We start from the raw sequence: 19,452 nt of genomic DNA on the forward strand, positions 1-19,452 counted from the left end.
GGATGTTATACAGACACTAAAAGAACACAAACTCCAGCCCAGGCTACTATACCCAGCCAAACTCTCAATTAACATAGATGGAGAAACCAAAGTATTCCACGACAAAACCAAATTCACACATTATCTCTCCACGAATCCAGCCCTTCATAGGATAATAACAGAAAAAAACCAATACAAGGACAGGAACCATGCCCTAGAAACAACAAGAAGGTAATCCCTCAACAAACCTAAAAGAAGACAGCCACAAGAACAGAATGCCAACTTTAACAACAAAAATAACAGGAAACAACAATTACTTTTCCTTAATATCTCTTAATATCAATGGACTCAACTCCCCGATAAAAAGACATAGACTAACAAACTGGCTACACAAACAAGACCCAACATTTTGCTGCTTACAGGAAACTCATCTCAGAGAAAAGGATAGACACTACCTCAGAATGAAAGGCTGGAAAACAAATTTCCAAGCAAATGGTATGAAGAAACAAGCTGGAGTAGCCATTCTAATATCTGATAAGATTGAACCCAAAGTCATTAAAAGAGACAGGGAGGGACACTTCATACTCATCAAAGGTAAAATCCTCCAAGAGGAACTATCAATCCTGAATATCTATGCTCCAAATACAAAGGCAGCCACATTCATTAAAGAAACTTTAGTAAATCTCAAAGCACACATTGCATCTCATACAATAATAGTGGGAGACTTCAACACACCACTTTCACCAATGGACAGATCATGGAAACAGAAACTAAACAGGGACACAGAGAAACTAAGAGAAATTATGAATCAAATGGATCTGGCAGATATCTACAGAACATATTATCCTAAAACAAAAGGATATACCTTCTTTTCAGCACCTCATGGTACCTTCTCCAAAATTGACCACGTAATTGGTCACAAAACAGGCCTCAACAGATACAAAAATATTGAAATTGTCCCATGCATCCTATCAGATCACCATGGACTAAGGCTGATCTTCAATAACAAAATAAATAATAGAAAGCCAACCTTCATGTGGAAACTGAACAACGCTCTTCTCAATGATACCTTGGTCAAGGAAGGAATAAAGAAAGAAATTAAGGACTTTTTAGAGTTCAATGAAAATGAAGCCACAACATACCCAAACTTATGGGACGCAATGAAAGCATTTCTAAGAGGAAAACTCATAGCTCTGAGTGCCTCCAAAAGGAAACTAGAGAGAGCACACATTAGCAGCTTGACAACATACCTAAAAGCACTAGAACAAAAGGAAGCAAATTCACCCAAGAGGAGTAGACGGCAGGAAATAATCAAACTCAGGGGCGAAATCAACCAAGTGGAAACAAGAAGAACTATTCAAAGAATCAACCAATCAAGGAACTGGTTCTTTGAGAAAATCAACAAGATAGATAAACCCTTAGCTAGACTCACTAGAGGGCACAGGGAAAGCATCCTAATTAACAAAATCAGAAATGAAAAAGGAGACATAACAACAGATCCTGAAGACATCCAAAACACCATCAGATCCTTCTACCAAAGGCTATACTCAACAAAACTGGAGAACCTGGATGAAATGGAGAAGTTCCTAGACAGATACCAGGTACCAAAGTTGAATCAAGATCAGGTTAATGATCTAAACAGCCCTATATCCCCCAAAGAAATAGAAGCAGTCATTAATAGTCTCCCAACTAAAAAAAGCCCAGGACCAGATGGGTTTAGTGCAGAGTTCTATCAGACCTTCAAAGAAGATCTAATCCCAGTTCATCACAAACTATTCCACAAAATAGAAACAGAAGGTACTCTACCCAACTCATTCTATGAAGCCACAATTACTCTGATACCTAAACCACAAAAAGACCCAACAAAGATAGAAAACTTCAGACCAATATCCCTTATGAATATTGATGCAAAAATCCTCAATAAAGTTCTTGCTAACTGAATCCAAGAACACATCAAAACAATCATCCATCCTGAACAAGTAGGTTTCATCCCAGGGATGCAGGGATGGTTCAATATACGGAAATCCATCAGCGTACTCCAGTATATAAACAAACTCAAAGACAAAAACCACATGGTCATCTCGTTAGATGCGGAAAAAGCATTTGACAAGATCCAACACCCATTCATGATAAAAGTCTTGGAAAAGCTGGGCGTGGTGGCGCACGCCTTTAATCCCAGCACTCGGGAGGCAGAGGCAGGCGGATTTCTGAGTTCGAGGCCAGCCTGGTCTACAAAGTGAGTGCCAGGACAGCCAGGGCTACACAGAGAAACCCTGTCTTGAAAAACCAAAAAAAAAAAAAAAAAAAAAAAAAAAGTCTTGGAAAGATCAGGAATTCAAGGACCATACCTAAACATGATAAAAGCAATCTACAGCAAACCAGTAGCCAACATCAAAGTAAATGGTGAGAAGCTTGAAGCAATCCCTCTAAAATCAGGGACTAGACAAGGCTGTCCACTTTCTCCATACCTATTCAACATTGTACTTGAAGTCCTAGCCAGAGCAATTCGACAACAAAAGGAGATCAAAGGGATACAAATTGGAAAAGATGAAGTCAAAATATTTTTTTTTTGCAGATGATATGATAGTATATATAAGTGACCCTAAAAATTCCACCAGAGAACTCCTAAGCCTGATAAACAGCTTCGGTGAAGTAGCTGGATATAAAATTAACTCAAACAAATCAATGGCCTTTCTCTACACAAAGAATAAACAGGCTGAGAAAGAAATTAGGGAAACAACACCATTCTCAATAGTCACAAATAATATAAAATATCTTGGTGTGACTCTAACTAAGGAAGTGAAAGATCTGTATAATAAAAACTTCAAGTCTCTGAAGAAAGAAATTATAGAAGATCTCAGAAGATGGAAAGATCTCCCATGCTCATGGATTGGCAGGATCAACATTGTAAAAATGGCTATCTTGCCAAAAGCAATCTACAGATTCAATGCAATCACCATCAAAATTCCAAATCAATTCTTCAACGAATTAGAAAGTGCAATCTGCAAATTCATCTGGAATAACAAAAAACCTAGGATAGCAAAAACTCTTCTCAAGGATAAAAGAACCTCTGGTGGAATCACCATGCCGGACCTAAAGCTCTACTACAGAGCAATTGTGATAAAAACTGCATGGTACTGGTATAGTGACAGACAAATAGACCAATGGAATAGAATTGAAGACCCAGAAATGAACCCACACACCTACGGTCACTTGATCTTCGACAAGGGAGCTAAAAACATCCAGTGGAAGAAAGACAGCATTTTCAACAAATGGTGCTGGCACAACTGGTTGTTAACATGTAGAAGAATGCGAATCATTCCATTCCTATCTCCTTGTACTAAGGTCAAGTCTAAGTGGATCAAGGAACTTCACATAAAACCAGAGACACTGAAACTTATAGAGGAGAAAGTGGGGAAAAGCCTTGAAGATATGGGCACAGGGGAAAAATTCTTGAATAGAACAGTAATGGCTTGTGCTGTAAGATCGAGAATTGACAAGTGGGACCTCATGAAACTGCAAAGCTTCTGCAAGGCTAAAGACACCATCAATAAGACAAAAAATCCACCAACAGATTGGGAAAGGATCTTCACCTATCCTAAATCAGATAAGGGACTAATATCCAATATATATAAAGAACTCAAGAAGGTGGACTCCAGAAAGTCAAATAACCCCATTAAAAAATGGGGCTCAGAACTGAACAAAGAATTCTCACCTGAGGAATACCGAATGGCAGAGAAGCACCTGAAAAAATGTTCAACATCCTTAATCATTAGGGAAATGCAAATCAAAACAACCCTGAGATTCCACCTCACACCAGTCAGAATGGCTAAGATCAAAAATTCAGGTGACAGCAGATGCTGTCGAGGATGTGGAGAAAGAGGAACACTCCTCCATTGTTGGTGGGATTGCAAGCTTGTACAACCACTCTGGAAATCAGTCTGGCGGTTCCTCAGAAAATTGGACATAGTACTACCGGAGGATCCAGCAATACCTCTCCTGGGCATATATCCAGAAGATCTCCCAACCGGTAAGAAGGACACATGCTCCACTATGTTCATAGCAGCCCTATTTATAATAGCCAGAAGCTGGAAAGAACCCAGATGTCCCTCAAGTGAGGAATGGATACAGAAATTATGGTACATTTACACAATGGAGTACTACTCAGCTATTAAAAAGAATGAATTTATGAAATTCCTAGCCAAATGGATGGACCTGGAGGGCATCATCTTGAGTGAGGTAACACAATCACAAAAGAACTCACACAATATGTATTCACTGATAAGTGAATATTAGCCCAAAACTTAGGATACCCATAATATAAGATACAATTTGCTGAATGCATGAAACTCAAGAAGAATGAAGACCAAAGTGTGGACACTGTGCCCCTTCTTAGAATTGGGAACAAAACACCCAGTGAAGGAGTTACAGAGACAAAGTTCGTAGCTGTGATGAAAGGATGGACCATTTAGAGACTGCCGTATCCAGGGATCCTTCCCATAAGCAGCTTCTAAACGCTGACACCATTGCATACACTAGCAAGATTTTGCTGAAAGGACCCAAATATAGCTGTCTCTTGTGAGACGATGCCGGGGCCTAGCAAACACAGGAGTAGATGTTCACAGTCAGCTATTGGATGTATCACAGGGCTCCCAATGGAGAAGCTAGAGAAAGTACCCAAGGAGCTAAAGGGACCTGCAACCCTATTGTCGGAACAACATGATGTACTAACCATAACCCCGGAGCTCTTGTCTCTAGCTGCATATGTATCGAAAGATGGCCTAGTCGGCCATCATTGGAAAGAGAGGCCCATTGGACTTGCAAACTTTATATGCCCCAATATAGGGGAATGCCAGGGCCAAAAGAATGGAAATGGGTGGGTAGGGAAGTGGGGGGCGCTATGGGGGACTTTTGGGATAGCATTGGAAATGTAACTGAGGAAAATATGTAATAAAAATATTAAAAATTAAAAAAAAAAGAAGCTCCCGTGTGGAATCTTTTGGAGATGTGAAGATTGGTAACACTGTCACATCGTTAATCACACAATCAAAATCTGTCTTCTCTGGCAGATCTCTTCAACACTGGAATAGTCTTCCTTGAGAATGTAATTGAAGCCTCCTTCAAGTTTGCCTAACTCACCACTGAATGTTCTTCACATGTATTTCTTACAGCCATCAATCATCATTTGACTGGGCTCTACCACGTGACCATCCTTGATTTCAGTCTGACTATTTCACATAATATGCACTGTCACCATCTCCAAGAACCACTATACTTTGGCAGTGTGGTTCTCAATGTCACTGCCCACTATGGCTTGGATATACTCTGAGTCACTCTCTGCAGACTTGCCATCCCCTCTAAGAATTAAAACAATGTTAGAGTAGCAGTAAAGGCCATTAAGATAAAATTGCTGTTGAACTCTAGAGAAGGGGATACTAGGATTCAGGAGCTATAGAAGGGGCAATGGGAAAAATGGGAAGGGGTATCTACCCAGGGAGGGAGGAGAGAGACAACATAGAGATAGGGAAGATGGATAAATGACATTAGAGATGCGTGGGAAAGCCATAGGGATTCACAATATTTTGTGTAATTAAAATTGCATGCATATGTGTGCATGTGCATCTATAGTTACAATGAAATTCTGCCACATGAGGTAACTGACCCCCACCAAGTGATAGACTATTTAACAACAACAACAAAAACAACTCAGTGCCATGCATGAGACTCCTCCTTTTGAGTTGTTGGTTAGGAGAGTTCAAGGAACTCCTAAACCATGTTAGGCTGCTGCCATTTCTCTTGGTTGCCTCTTAGAAAAGAAGATATGACTCTATCACTGAAGGAGCCAGACCTAAAAATGACATGCAAATGTAGATGGCGGAAATCTCACAAGACTATACTCCCAGATGAAAAGCTATATAGTACTACGACAAGGGTAATTATGATTCTCCAGGAACAAGCACTCTGATAGGTTATCCAATCATAAGTGATCAACCTTAAACATATACACAGGAGCAATATTAAACCCAGAAAGTTATGTAATAAATAAATATTATAAATGTTTACAAATATAAATAATAATCATACATATACATGTATATATATTAAACAATAATTTTAAAATTAGAGGCCATGAATTTGAGAAGAGGTGGGAAGAAGTAGCTGATGGGTACCTGGTTGAGTAAGACGTTTATGAAGTGGTGTACAGTGAAGACTCCCCTTATCCATACTCAAGTCTACCTCAACTCAACTTGGAAATACTCACACAGGAGAAATCACAGTTCCCCTTTGATGTTCTTAGTTTGTTTGTTTGTTTGTTTGTTTGTTTGTTTGTTTGTTTGTTTTAGACAAGGGTTTTTCTGTGTAGCCTTGGCTGTCCTGGAACTCACTCTGTAGACCAGGCTGGCCTCGAAGTCACAGAGATCCATTTGCCTCTGCCTCCCAAGTGCTGGGATTAAAGTTGTATGCCATCAGCACTCAGCTGATTCTCAGTTTCATTACTAAAAGAATTTAAGAATGAACTCTAATGATTATTGGAACAAAATGGTTGGTTAGACTATCAGACTGTTCCGATTTCATGGGTGCAGCTATGTATAGAAGATGCTATCTCACAACAGACTCCTGATCCTCTGACTGTCATAGCATTCAGCCCTGTTTCCACACTGGTCCCCAAGCCTTAGATAAGGGTTGTGTTGTAGAAGTATCATTTGCTAGATATGTCTGCCAATAGGAAGAGCTGGAGAGAGGAGAGAGGGAGAATAGATGTAAATATGGTATTTGGATATAAATTCTCAAGAATAATTAAAAAGACAGATAAAACTAATTTGAGCCAGATCTATCACCTGGCCAAATGACCATCCAGATGGTGGCTCCACTTTCTAAAGACAGGCAGAGTAGTCATTCTTGCAAAGAGACACTGTACTTTTCTGCTCCAGCATTGCCACTCCTAACAGAGTCAATACCAGCTACAGGGGGTTGGGCTGGATCTGTCTGCCTTCTGAGGCCCACGTTAGGAAGACCTGACTTTCCCTCTTTTCTGTCTTTCTTGTGGATGCTGGCAGAACCCAGGTGTGCCTTTGTCCTGCCCTCCCTCTCTCTTCTCTCCAGCTTCCCTCCCACAATGTGGTGTGCCCCTTCCCTGCTCTTCTCCACTCTCCTCCCGATGGTTGCTAAGATGTGCAGCTTGCCTGCTCTGATCCTTTTAATCTCCTTAAGCTTCCATTAGAAGTCCATTCTTAAATTCTTTTAGTAATGAAACTAAGAACCAGCTGAGCGGTGATGGCATACAGCTTTAATCCCAGCACCTGGGAGGCAGAGGCAAGTGGATCTCTGTGACTTCGAGGCCAGCCTGGTCTACAGAGTGAGTTTCAGGACAGCCAAGGCTACACAGAGAAACCCTTGTCTAAAAAAAACAAAAACAAACAAACAAACAAACAATAAAACTGAGAACAACAAAAAGGGGACTGTGATTTCTCCTGTATTAGTATTTCCAAGTCGAGTTGAGGTAGAATTGAATGTTGATAAGGAGACTCTTCACCATACAACACTTCATAAATGTCTTACTCAACCAGGTTCCCATCTTATGGGAGGTAAGCACTGCGCATGCCCAGTGCTGCACCGATTCAGTTCTTTCCTTGTTTTGTTTGTTTGTTTGTTTGTTTGTTTGTTTGTTTTTCTTTCCCTAATTTCATTCAAAAGGCTTTCAGCTTTTGCAGGTCCAACAACACCAGCACAGTCAAATAAATTTTTTTTTTTTGAGTTTTGGCCCAAAATCCATTTTTTTTGTTTTTTTTTTTAATTACATCTTTTCCTCAATTACATTTCCAATGCTATCCCAAAAGTCCCCCATACCCTCCCCCCTACTTCCCTACCCACCCATTCCCATTTTTTTGGCCCTGGCGTTCCCCTGTACGGGGGCATATAAAGTTTGCGTGTCCAATGGGCCTCTCTTTCCAGTGATAGCCGACTAGGCCATCTTTTGATACATATGCAGCTAGAGTCAAGAGCTCCGGGGTACTGGTTAGTTCATAATGTTGTTTCACCCATAGGGTTGCAGATCCCTTCAGCTCCTTCGGTACTTTCTCCAGCTCCTCCATTGGGGGCCCTGTGATCCATTCACTAGCTGACTGTGCGCATCCACTTCTGTGTTTGCCAGGCCCCAGCATAGTCTCACAAGATTCAGCTATATCTGGGTCCTTTCAGCAAAATCTTGCTAGTGAATGTAATGGTGTCAGCGTTTGGATGCTGATCATGGGATGGATCTCTGGATATGGCAGTCTCTAGATGGTCCATCCTTTCATCACAGCTCCAAACTTTGTCTCTGTAACTCCTTCCATGGGTGTTCTGTTCCCAATTCTAAGGAGAGGCAGAGTGTCCACACTTCAGTCTTCATTCTTCTTGAGTTTCATTGTGTTTAGCAAACTGTATCTTATATCTTGAGTATCCTAAGTTTGGGGCTAATATCCACTTATCAGTGAGTACATATTGTGTGAGTTCCTTTGTGATTGTGTTACCTCACTCAGGATGATGCCCTCCAGGTCCATCCATTTGCCCAAGAATTTCATAAATTCATTCTTTTTTAATAGCTGAGTAGTACTCCATTGTGTAAATGTACCACATTTTCTGTACCAATTCCTCTGTTGAGGGGCATCTGGGTTCTTTCCAGCTTCTGGCTATTATAAATAAGGCTGCTATGAACATAGTGGAGCATGTGTCCTTCTTAACGGTTGGGGCATCTTCTGGATATATGCCCAAGAGAGGTATTGCTGGATCCTTCGGTAGTAGTATGTCCAATTTTCTAAGGAACCGCCAGACTGATTTCCAGAGTTGTTGTACAAGCTTGCAATCCCACCAACAATGTAGGAGTGTTCCTCTTTCTCCACATCCTAGCCAGCATCTGTTGTCACCTGAATTTTTGATCTTAGCCATTCTGACTGGCTTGAGGTGGAATCTCAGGGTTGTTTTGATTTGCATTTCCCTGATGATTAAGGATGTTGAACATTTTTTCAGGTGCTTCCCTGCCATTTGGTATTCCTCGGGTGAGAATTCTTTGTTCAGTTCTAAGCCCCATTTTTTAATGGGGTTATTTGATTTTCTGGAGTTCACCTTCTTGAGTTCTTTATATATATTGGATATTAGTCCCCTATCTGATTTACGATAGGTAAAGATCCTTTCCCAATCTGTTGGTGGTCTTTTTGTCTTATTGATGGTGTCTTTTGCCTTGCAGAATCTTTGCAGTTTCATGAGGTCCCATTTGTCAATTCTCGATCTTACAGCACAAGCCATTGCTGTTCTACTCAGGAATCTTTTCCCTGTGCGCATATCTTCAAGGCTTTTCCCCACTTTCTCCTCTATAAGTTTCAGTGTCTCTGGTTTTATGTGAAGTTCCTTGATCCACTTAGATTTGACCTTAGTACAAGGAGATAGGAATAGATCAATTCGCATTCTTCTACATGATAACAACCAGTTGTGCCAGCACCATTTGTTGAAAATGCTGTCTTTCTTCCACTGGATGGTTTTAGCTCCCTTGTCGAAGATCAAGTGACCATAGGTGTGTGTGGGTTCATTTCTGGGTCTTCAATTCTATTCCATTGGTCTACTTGTCTGTCACTATACCAGTACCATGCAGTTTTTATCACAATTGCTCTATAGTAAAGCTTTAGGTCAGGCATGGTGATTCCACCAGAAGTTCTTTTATCCTTGAGAAGAGTTTTTGCTATCCTAGGTTTTTTGTTATTCCAGATGAAGTTGCAGATTCCTCTTTCTAATTCGTTGAAGAATTGAGTTGGAATTTTGATGGGGATTGCATTGAATCTGTAGATTGCTTTTGGCAAGATAGCCATCTTTACAATGTTGATCCTGCCAATCCATGAGCATGGGAGATCTTTCCATCTTCTGAGATCTTCTTTAATTTCTTTCTTCAGAGACTTGAAGTTCTTATCATAGAGATCTTTCACTTCCTTAGTTAGAGTCACGCCAAGATATTTTATATTATTTGTGATTATTGAGAAGGGTGTTGTTTCCCTAATTTCTTTCTCAGCCTGTTTATTCTTTGTGTAGAGAAAGGTCATTGACTTGTTTGAGTTAATTTTATATCCAGCTACTTCACCGAAGCTGTTTATCAGGTTTAGGAGTTCTCTGGTGTAATTTTTAGGGTCACTTATATATACTATCATATCATCTGCAAAAAGTGATATTTTCCAATTTGTATCCCCTTGATCTCCTTTTGTTGTCGAATTGCTCTGGCTAGGACTTCAAGTACAATGTTGAATAGGTATGAGGAGAGTGGACAGCCTTGTCTAGTCCCTGATTTTAGTGGGATTGCTTCAAGCTTCTCACCATTTATTTTGATGTTGGCTACTGGTTTGCTGTAGATTGCTTTTATCATGTTTAGGTATGGGCCTTGAATTCCTGACCTTTCCAAGACTTTTATCATGAATGGGTGTTGGATCTTGTCAAATGCTTTTTCAGCATCTAACGAGATGATCATGTGGTTTTTGTCTTTGAGTTTGTTTATATAATGGATTACGTTGTTGGATTTCCGTATATTAAACCATCCCTGCATCCCTGGGATGAAACCTACTTGGTCAGGATAGATGATTGTTTTGATGTGTTCTTGGATTCGGTTAGCAAGAATTTTATTGAGGATTTTTGCATCAATATTCATAAGGGAAAATGGTCTGAAGTTCTCAATCTTTGTTGGATCTTTCTGTGGTTTAGGTATCAGAGTAATTGTGATGTAATCTTTCCTGGGTTCCTGGAAGAAGCCTGGTGGACTCGCCTGTAAGCCAACAAAGGCTTTTGTTCAAGCTCTTTTGCAAATATTCTCAAGAATGAGATCAGTATATTTCTTTCAACTGTCTGATTTTGCTGTTAAAGTTACGTTAATCTTGTAAAGATTAAAATATTTTTATTAACACTGAGAATTTCATACAATGTATTTTGAAATTCACCCCTCAACTCCATCCCTTACTGTGCTCCCAATCACAGAACTTTAAGTTTACTCCTCCTGTTTCCACAGAACTTTAAGATTACTCCTCCTGTTGTTTTCTTTTGTTTTGTTTTCTTTCCCCATCAAGTCCGGATTATGTTGTTCAGTTGGTTTTGGGATTGGATTTGTCCTAGTGTGAGGTCAGCAGAGAGGTCACATTATCTATTATACTTTTTTAAATACCTGATTCTCCTTTGTCCTGCAGCTATCAAATGCTAATAGCTCCTCAGCTGGTGGTGAGCTAAATTGTCCTGGGGGAGAGGTGTTTGTTTTATCTGTCTGGAGATTTTGCCTGCATGTATGAATGTGCACTGCATGTGTGCCTGGGGGCCATGGAGGTCAAAAGAGCATATCAGATTCCCTTGAAGTGGAGTTACAGACAGTTGTATATCATCATGTGGGTGCTGGGAACCAAACCCAGGTCCTCTTCCAGAGCACCAACTGCTTCTCTTCACCCTGTGTGTTAATATCTGAAAAGATGTTAGGGTGGATTAGCTTCTGTTTCTGCTATGGCAATTCACTGCCAACATAGTGACATAAATCCATTATCACGAAGTTCTGGAGGCCAGAAGTCCAAATAAGTCCCACTGGCAATGATTAAAATGTTACCAGGGCCATGAGAAAAATCCCCCGGTGTGTGTGTGCTTGGGTGTTTCCATCCTTTAGAGGTCATCTTCATGCCTTGCCCATGATCCCCTTCCTGCCGCAGTCACAGCCCTCTCCTACCTTCCTTTCCCATTACTAAGGACACACGTCTTTACTTGGGACCCTTTGTATATGGGATCACCTGCTCGCTCATTTGCACTATTTGCAGAAGCTAGGATTCACAGGCTCCAGAGGTTAGGGCTTGGGTCTCCTCGAGGAGCCAGTGCTCTGACATCCCTGCAGGAGAGTGTGTTCTCTAATCCTCTTCTCTGGGGAGATTTTTACATGTGATTGGAGTCAACATTTTATTGAATAGCTGATGGAAATTGTCTATGAAATTGTCTGGGGCGTTTATGCAGGTTGATTTTTATTTTAAACACGGCCAAACTTTGATGTCTGCTTCAGTAAACACAGCAATATTATTAGAGTATACAATTATTACCTTGAAGATGAAGAATATAATTATATTCTGTTATATTTTGCCCATATTTATATCCCTCTATCCATCAAAGCATTCCCTTTTAAATATTTGTAAATACTCCCATTTAATTTAAATAACCAACTATAAATACAACTGGGTGCTTTTTGTGAGTCACAATTCCCTGTATTATTTTATTTCATTTAGTAAAATGCCTCCTGCATGGTTCTAATCTTAGGCCAGTTACTGTAACATCAAAGTGGACTCAACAATGTCTGGCTTCCATCCCTGCCCACTGTCTCGGGTATGACGTTATTTTAATGTCTTTCAGGTTGATTACCCCACTGTGCTGCTTTTCCTATGAGGAACTGTGGGTATGCATGCATGTGTAGACATGAGGAACTGTGGGTATGCATGCAAGTGTAGACATGAGGAACTGTGGGTAAGCATGCATGTATAGACATCAGTTCTTTGTTTTACTTACATACATGCCAGTGACTATCTTTATTAATTTTTTCAGTTGCTGCTGATATGGTAAGTGAGAATTGGCATTTCAAGGTACTTTTTGTTTGTATTTTTTTTTAATTTGAGAAAAGTTATATACCTTTTCCTATGTTTAAGGGACACATTTTTTGTGAATTACCTATTTAAAATTATACAAATATATATTACTTATATTTTTAACAGATCTTTTGGCAGATTTCAACCACTTTTGTGAAACAAAGCATTAATATTTTCTCCAATATATCATTTCTTTTACTCTGACTAGACATGGATTCGTGTATGTGTGTGTATGTGTGTGTATGTATGCTGCTTTTTCCAGTTTTTTCGTCTCAAATACTATTTTTACTTTGTATACCTGTGTAATAGAGTTTTCTAACATTTTTACTTTGTTCAGTTTCACTTTTAAATACTACTTAGGAAGCATTTTTTCTATCTTCAATTTATTAAAATACATCTATTATTTAAAAAATCATTACCTTATTGCATTTTTCATGTAGAATCCTGTCTTGTCTTTGCTGACTCTCTTCTCTGGCTGTTGGGATAAAACATCCTGAAAAGCAACTTAAGGAGAAGTGTTTGTTTAGTTCACAGTTGTGGTTACTGAAGCTGTCATAGACAACCTTGGTTGTAATGTTAAGCAGTTGGTGATACAGGAGTCATTGCTAGTGGTCTTGTGTGAGATGTGTATCTCGTTTTCCATGTGCATCATCAACATGAGGACATCAGCAAAAGTGGCAGACATGATCTTTTTGGCTCCACCCTTCAGGCGGGCCCTGCCTTTCCCATGATAGTGAAGTGAAGACTCAATTGAACTCCACAGGTTTTCTGCACCAACATGGGATCTGTTCTAAAAGATAGAGATGACTTTATCATTGATGACAAGGCTCCCAAGTTCAGTCTTGACTGTACCTTGGAACTTGATGGGGATGGAACACCTTGGAGTTAATAGACCTTGTGGTTGAGGTTCACGAAGGGACACTGGTGGCCTCAATAACCCCTTTGTGGCTGCTGACCAGCAAACCTGTCACTTCCATCTTTGCCATCATTACTCAAGGATGGCACTAGAGCTATACAAGTCATTATAGCTGTCAGTGGAGCAGAGAGAAGTAAGGAGGTTTTGTCTGAACCTCACAATTTTTGCATATAACTTAGAAATTTGTTCTTATCTATACTCATAGCTGTTTATTTTATTTTATTTCATTTTTTGCCTGTGTAAAATGACATCTTTGGCTTCACTGTACCTTTGAATTGGTTATTCTTTGTGTGTGTGCTATGAATTTATATGTTGGTTTTTGATTTCCTTATTGTTCATAATAGTTTTTTCCTTTACTCTTTTGAGTTATCTAGAGATAATCATATTGTCAACAAATATAGTCTGACCCCAGCCTTTCCAATTTATGCCATTAATTGCTTTATTTTTCTAATTATTCTGTTTGAGCCTGTTTCTTAACTTTAATCTTTTCATTTACATTTACCTATAAAATCTGAGTCAAATAATTTGCACAGTAAATTTCCAAATGAGGTTAAATATTTGATTAAAAATGTTCACCTTTAACTCAGTTACACAAGACAGAGTAGTGGCCTGCTTTTATTAGCAGTCTCAACATTTGTATTCCTCTATTTCTTCTTTAACAAAACACTAAGTGCAAGTAAAAAGCTATTTTTACAGTAGCCCAACCACCACTAAAGAGACAAGAGGACACTGTAGTGAAAATGTAAATATCAGACCACAGCTAGAGCCCTCCTGAGGTGCTTCGTCTCCTGACCTTGTAAGTATATGTAGCTGCTCAGGTGGGAGAAGAACTCAAGGTTACTAAAAGCAATGTAGCTAACTGTAAATAGTACCAGAATTAGAATTTTCAAAGTTTGAGGACAAACTGTATCTTTTGCAGCCAAGATGTTTCCAGAACATATTCTCCAGCAATTCTGTTATCTAACTATATAAATAGTAACAACATTCTTTTCCAAAATTCTGTGAGAGAGATCTATATATTTCTTTTTAATTAATGTTTTCATTGGTATGCAAAATAAAAGGTCTCTTGAGTATTTTTATATATGTATGTCATTGTTTTATACATGTATGTCATTGGTCTTTGCTCATGCCCACCAGCTCCTTATCAGCCTTTAAATATTAACATTTTAAAGAAAGTTTTCAAATTCTAAATATGAATTGCTTTACAGCACATGTGGTTATACATTGTCGAACTTGTGGGACATATGGCACCATAAGTGAATCCAAATGAAACCACGAACTTATGACTATGATGTGTCAGCTAATTTGACCCATCCTAACGAGTGGGAACTGCTTTGTGGGACATTGACAGTGGAGAGGTTGTAGCAATGGGAATAGGGCAGATGTGAGACCCCTGGACCTCCCTCTGTTTTTCTGTGAAGTAAAAATAGCTTAAAAACTAAATTCTAATAAATTAATACATGGGTATTCATGAGTACATATGAATAATCTACCATTTTCATTTAATAAAACTATCAAATGCTATTCTAGATTATTGTTGTTTTACAAATAAATACTTGATATTGCAATTGGGGTCCATTTAACCATAGCAATCTTCTAATTTTCTTTTAAGCCATAGAAATAAAATAATGGCTCTGGAGAAATACACATCTTAGAAAACTTTTTGATACTAAACGTCCTCTCTAATCTGGACATAGTAAATACTCACTTTTGTGGGGAGGTGGGAGATGAAGAGTCAGGGTAAATGGTTCTCACTGGTGAAGGCTCCTGATAGCTAAGGAGAAAGTGGGAAAAGCACAGAGGCCTGGTGTTTTCCCCACCTGCAACCTGTTCCCATCACTCTAAAGGGAGCTTCCCCCCAAAGACGCTGTTGTAGTTAGTGTTTGTGTCACACCCTCTCTGAGACCCATGCCTATGAAACCTGTGAGCCGCTAGGACACAGTATATCGGAGAGGGCAAGGATCATTCAACTTTTTTGCAGTGAGAAATCCAATTTGTGAATCTCATATTTGAGGATGGGGGGTCAAATCAACAGGCTCTTGGTTGTCTGTGAGCCAGGAGGAAGGGGAGGTGCTGGGCCCCAGCTGAGTTTGCCCTGGATCGCTTGGCTTTGCCCACCCCATCCCAGTCACCCAGTGACACCATCCCTTCTAATCAACTCTGGAGGAAAACATAAACACGCATATCCAACACTGAGTAAAATGTCACAAATAGTTCATTAAGTGTGTCATCGTGCCCACTTCTGTAACCAGAATGCCCCAACACCATAAATGATGGCAGTCAGATATGATGTTATTTTCCACAGTAAACTTGTAGTTCCCTATATGTTAAAGTTATTCCTGGGAACATTCCACGGGCGGAAATGACAGCAGCAGCCTTGCCAAGCCCTTCCAGATCCCCACCACCGTGTTGCTTGCAACTCTCTGTGAGAATGTCTTCCCAGCCCCTTCCTGAAATAACTTCTACTCCAGTGACTCCTGTCAGTCAGTGTTGCCATCATCCTTCCTGACCTTGACGGTCTCAGTCCCACATCTTCTCTAGGTTGCTTTTTCTAAGAGTTTCTCTCTGGGCTGGATCTTCTTATCTCCTGGGATTCCCAGCTAGAGATGTTTCCCACAGCTGTTTCTCCACAGACAGTGGGGAAGTTGATCTTGCTGCCCTCTAAGTTATCTTGTGACAGCTGAGTGGGCACAGTAGGGGAAGATCTTGATTACAGACATGCGGTGTGTCTGGATCCATTCTCCCACACTTGTGGGGCATTTGGCCTGATCACTTCACCCTCTGGCTTTAGTTTCTGAAAACAAAACAAAACAAAACAAAACAAAAACCAAAAAAAACAAAAAAAAACAGATTACACTACTAAATAATTCTCCTGTCCTTGAACTAAGAAACTTACCCTGTGTCAGTCCTGTGCCATTTATTTTATTCATGATAAGAATAAAGATATTTTATTCATGATAAGAATAAAGATAACGACAAACTGAATTTAATATCAAACCTTCTGGAATTATCGGGATTCCGATACATGGAGTGTCTTAGCCCCTGAGGGACCCAGCAAAGCCTCGCTTACTTTTGACCAGCTTTCTCTGCTTTAACATGCATAGTGTGATAGGGTGATGGAAGGGAGAGACAACTCAACTTTCCCAGTTACACAGTATGGCCTAATTTAACCCTCATGATGAATCTGCAAGCTTGTCTTAGTCTCTTTCTTACCTCTGGGGCAGATGGCCTAATAGGATGAAATGGGACATAAGGCTAGCTCATTAGTAAGTGTGATATGACTTGAGAGACCCTCGCTGAACTCTGCCTTAGCCTGATGATGTGAGGATGGTTGTCTTAGCTTCTGTCTATCACTGCATCAAAATAAACCTTGGAGTAACCCTGGGCTCCAGCCTGGAGCCATCTTACTGGAAGAATACATTAAGACGTCCTAACACTTGGCTAAACAAAAGCTTGCAGGAAGCACAGTCTTACTACATATAACCTAGCCTGTGTGTAGATTGGATATAAGGAATGGCAAATTAAGTCTTTGCCCACTGTAGATTTATTTTCAGTTCAACACTGTCATCACAGGCAAGACCTGTCACCTTCTTTACAAGCATGCTGCCTCTTACTGGTGATCAATAGAAAACACTAGTACACCATTTTTCTTAAAGATGTCTACAAAACTCCTTCCTTCCAAGTTTCATTGGTCCTCTTCATGTAGGTCTTCACCTCTGTCTCCCTCCTAAATCTCTCTCTCTCTCTCTCTCTCTCTCTCTCTCTCTCTCTCTCTCTGTTTTGGTTGATCAGCAAGGATGACCCAAGCATGCCATCCAGCCAGCTAGAAGCCAGGTAGGACCACGGGCACTCTCACAGAACTCCATGAATATGAGGAGAGCTCAGCGGATGAAACCATGAAACTCACACAGCCAGTGCCTAGGTGACTTTCTCATACTGTCCAAGGGCAGAGGGAGTTTTCTGAGACTGCTAGCCATTCATTTATCCTGCCACATTTACCCTGGGCCTCGGGCAATAAGAGGATCTTCTGTCCAGGCTGACCAGCCCCCATCTCAGGACAGAAGTCAGCATGACTCTTTTTAGCTGCACATTATCCATGACAGACCTGAGGCTGGATAGGTAGGTACAGAGCACTGTGAGGAAGGACCCAAGCCCATCATTATTCTTCAAATTCTAGTTGTGAACACCCAGGCTGCTTTCAGTTTTTGCTTTCAACTTCGTAAGAATTCTCATTGTAGGTTTTTAATCCCAAGCCCCTTCTGAGTGTGACCTTGAGAGAACCTCTGTTTCTTGTTATCAAAAGAGCCCGGCTGGGCTGAGTGCTGATAAACCAGCCTGAGCCCCTCTAGCCTCCCAGCATCAGAAAACAGGCTACAGCTCTTTTGGATAGATCCACAAACAGCTGCAGGGCAGCAGCAGACTCTTAGCTTACTGCCCAGCACAAAGGAAAGTTGTTGAACTGAGTGACTGAAAGGAGAGAGGCAGAGGAATACATTGGAAACATCCGGAATCCATAGGGCAGGACAACTGCAGGCTTCCAGCAAACAGCATATTCATCATCAGAGAAAAAGACAGGATGACGGGAGGCCTGGAGATCGTAAGGCAGAGTCACCTACGAGCCTTGGCACACATACAAGTAGACCTTTCCAGACACATCCCTAAGCCATGGCAATTCAGAATAACAAGCATAGGGCACACACAGCCATTCTGTGTGCCCTAGGTGCAGTGACCACATGGGCAGCTGCAGAACCCTTCTTCACACAGCTACTCCAAACAAGGCTGTTGGCACAGGGGTGGGACCAAGTTGCCAACAATGTCCCCACAGTCTTCCTCTCATGGCAGAGCAGAGAGCCTCAGGGACATTTGCTGAATTTTCCACTCCATGTAGTTATTTTGTCAAAGAGCTCTAAGTCGAGTTTGGGTCTTTTTAGTCTTTACCCACTACTTTTTTCTAGTTAGAACCTGACCCTCGAAATGCCTAGTTTTCAAGAATACTTTCTGAGAAACCTAAGCGCTTCTCCAGCGGGTACAGTTCAGATGATGCTGTAGGAAGGTTGTCTAGCATCTAGCCAGACTAGAGGAAGCACACACCACAATGCCTTGTCATATATGAATGGACTTAAAGTAAGAGCTGCGCGTGAGAGAGGAACTGATGCGCAGTTCTTATTTCCCCTCTACTTCCTGTCTGTGACACACCCGAGGTTTCTCTAGAGGAGTGTAGCAATGGCACTAAAATGGCCAAACAAACAAACACCAAGCATTTGGAAAGCTGAGGCAGGAAGAACATGAATTTGATGTCAACCTGCATTTAAAATAAAATAAAATAAAAAATAGGAAAACCTGTATTTAAAAGCAAATAAAAAGAAGTGAAGGAAGGGATGAAGGAAGAGGCTGAGGGAGGGAAGGGGAAAGGAAGAAGCAAAGGAGGGAGGGGCAAAGGAAGGGAGGGAGAAAGAGAAAGATAGAGGGAGAGAAGTAGAGAGGGAACTGATGCGCAGTTCTTACTTCCCCTCTACTTCCTGTCTGTGACACACCCGTGGTTTCTCTAGAAGAGTGTAGCAAGAAGTGTAGGGAGGGAGGAGGGAGGGGAGGAGGGAAGAAGGGAGGAGCTCTAAATAGAGTCTGGGTCTTTTGAGTCTTCATCCGCTACATTTTTTTCTAGTTAAAACCTCTGACCCTTGAAATGCCTAATTTTCAACGAGGAAGGAAGGAAAAGAGAAGTCACATATGATGACACACATCTTTAATCCCAGCTCTCAAGAGGCAGAAGCAGGCAGATTTCTGTGAGGTTGAGGCCAGCCTGGTCTACAGAGTGAGTTTCAGATCAGACACAGTTATGTAGCGTTTTACAAAGAGAAGGGGAAGGAGAAATGATTAAAAGAGGTAAATATTGAAACAAAGCTGTTCTAGGGCTTTACAATTGATCCCTACTGTTGTGACACTTTG

General features: G+C 40.6%; 1 long non-coding RNA gene across 1 annotated transcript in view; it reads right to left on the reverse strand.

The window, feature by feature from the left end:
• Positions 1 to 15,738: 15,738 nt before the first annotated feature.
• Positions 15,739 to 19,452, reverse strand: part of LOC110304391 (uncharacterized) — a 29,771-nt gene continuing 26,057 nt past the window's right edge. Inside the window, exon 3 of the long non-coding RNA XR_002379076.3 lies at positions 15,739 to 16,300. This is a non-coding gene — a long non-coding RNA (uncharacterized LOC110304391). The remainder of the gene's footprint in view (positions 16,301 to 19,452) is intronic.

The sequence above is a fragment of the Mus caroli genome, unplaced genomic scaffold (assembly GCF_978045245.1).
Source record: "Mus caroli unplaced genomic scaffold, Mus_caroli_1 scaffold_1, whole genome shotgun sequence".
NCBI lineage: Eukaryota > Metazoa > Chordata > Mammalia > Rodentia > Muridae > Mus > Mus caroli.